This window comes from Nannospalax galili, unplaced genomic scaffold (genome assembly GCF_000622305.1).
Source record: "Nannospalax galili isolate Female #2095 unplaced genomic scaffold, S.galili_v1.0 scaffold581, whole genome shotgun sequence".
NCBI classification, from domain to species: Eukaryota; Metazoa; Chordata; class Mammalia; order Rodentia; family Spalacidae; genus Nannospalax; species Nannospalax galili.
Window position 1 is genome coordinate 3,435,342 of NW_008345699.1, and position 2,593 is coordinate 3,437,934.

General features: G+C 37.2%; 1 non-coding gene across 1 annotated transcript; it reads right to left on the minus strand.

Moving 5' to 3' along the window:
- Window positions 1-1,733: 1,733 nt before the first annotated feature.
- LOC115071846 lies at window positions 1,734-1,836 on the minus strand. The gene has a single exon (XR_003850909.1). It is a non-coding gene; the product is annotated as a small nucleolar RNA U13 (small nucleolar RNA).
- Window positions 1,837-2,593: the final 757 nt, after the last annotated feature.

Sequence of the window (2,593 nt, forward strand, 5' to 3'; positions counted from 1 at the left end):
AAACAGCAATGCAAAGCCTCCCAACTAAAGAAAGCCCAGGCTCAGATGCATTCACAGCAGAATTCTACCAGATCTTCAAACAAGATCTACAATAATACTACTTAAATAATTCAAAAAGATAGAAACATAGGAAGAATTTCCAAGCTCCTTCTATGAAGCCAGTATTACTCTAACACTAAAGCTATGTAAGGGCACAATAAAAAAACAAAACCAAAACTATAGGTCCATAACCAGAGAGAACACAGATGCAAGTAGACAAGTCTGTCCACCATTCCCAGAACATTTCAATATAGCGCTTGAAACTCTTGCTAGAACAATAAAACAAGAGAAGGAAGTTGAAGGAGTACTAATTGGAAAAGAAGAGGTCAAATTACCCCTATTTACAGATTATATGATATTAAGCATAAGAGATCCCAATAATTCCAGCAGAAAACTTCTAAAAATGATCAATACTTTCATCAATCTAATAGGTTACAAACTCAATTTATACAAATCAGTAGCCCTTCTATATACTAATAACAATCAGAGAAAGAGTACATGGAAATGGTCCCATTTCAAATAACTAAAAACATATGTAGGAATAAACCTCACCAAAGACATTAAAGACCTCTTCAATAAAAATTTTCAATCTTTGAAGAATGAGATTGAGAAAGAGATCAGGAGATGGAAAGTACTCCCATGTTCATGGATCGGTAGAAATAATATTGTAAACATGACCATCCTACCAAAAGCAGTTTTTAGATTCAATTAAATCCCCACCAAAATCCCCATGACGTTCTTCACAAAGATAGAAAAATCCATCCTAAAATTCATATGAAAACACATAAGACCTGGGATAGCCAAAGGAATCCTGAGCTCAAAGATGCTGGGTGGATTACCATACCAGATCTCAAATTATATTACAAAGCCATAAAACATAAAAACCACATGTTATAACAGACACATAGATCAATGGAACATAATGAAGACCCAAACATGAGTGCATGCAATTTCAGTCACCTGATGTTTGACAAAGGTGTCAAGAACTCACCCTGGAGAAAAGACAGCATCTTCAACAAACAATTCTGGAAAATTATATTTTAACATGTAGAAGAAAAATTTTAGAATCATGCCTTATCACCCTGCACAAAAGTCCATCCCAAATGGATCAAAAACATCTATTTGAAGCCTTATGAAACTGTTACAAGAAAACAGAGGCAGTACCCTACAAGACATGGATGCAGAAAAGCACTTTCAGTATCAGACATTGTAGTCTCAGGAATTAAGATTCCACAAATGGGATCTCATTAAACTAAAAAGCTTCTGCACAGCAAAGGAAACCACCATTTGAGTGAAGATGAAGTATGGGAGAAAATCTTTACCAACTATACATCTGACAGAGGATTAACATTCAGAATATACAAAGACATTTAAAAACAAGCAAGAAAAAATTGACCCAATTAACAATTGGGCTATGGATCTGAACAAAGACCTATCAAAAGAAAAAGTATCGATGGTTAAGAAGACCTGAAAAAGTGTTCAAAATCCTTAATAACAAATGAACTGCAAATAAACACCACTTTATGGTTGTATCTTTTTCCAGTCAGAATAACTAAGATCAAGGGAACAAATGACACCAAATTCTGGCATGGATGCAGGGAAAGGGGACTCCTCATCCACTGCTGATGGGATTGCAAAATGGTGTGACCACTGTGGAAATCAGTATGGAGAACTTTTTTTTTTCTTTTTTGTCATATCATATGGGTAATGTGCCGATGCCTAACAAGGTTTGCAGGTGGGGCATGTCATGCAATCACGTGAATACCCAATCTTCAGACTTATGAACCAAAAAAGGATCAATATGGAGTACTTTAAAAAAATATCCTACAAATAAATCTATTATTTTCATGTTATATTTTCAGCATAATGTATATATGAAATCAGATAACAATTGTGAGACACTGATCCATGAGGTAAATGTTATTTTATATGTAGTAAAAAGAAAAAGTGCTTGATTCACACATACATATGCATATTGTGCATACGTACTTTTTACAGGTGGCAAAAATTTATTCTCTGCTTCTCTCAGTGCCAGGGAGGAAGGGGATAAACTGGGGAAGACCTGGTTTGGGAGAGGAGGGATCTCAAGGCTTTATAGCCATGTGTGGAGACCATAGGGCAGGTTGAGGTGCTGTTTAGATATTTCTCTGGAAGTTCTTCAGCTTGCAACTGGCTCTGAGTTGACACAGTTTATTTAAGAGGAGTTCAAGTTCCAGTGATGCTGGGGTGTTTGTTTCGATCAAAACGTTGAGACTAGATTTAGAAAAGCAATTGGGAGTGGAAGAATGCTTTCCGCCTGGCTTGGACAAAGGCAATGGGTCATCTTCATCACCACTGAAGTGCAGCATGTCTGTTGGGTTCCACCACAACCACAGTGTTCACGATAGCCAGCAAGAGTCCTCCATAACCAAGTGCATAACAGAAAGTCCAGAGAGACAGGAAGAATTCCCCAAGCGAATAGTGCAGACAATTTCCTGACAAATGAGCCTAGAGAGAAGACTGTTCCATAAATCAGCACACCTGCGCCCTGCAATGGGGGAATCTCCCATGGCTT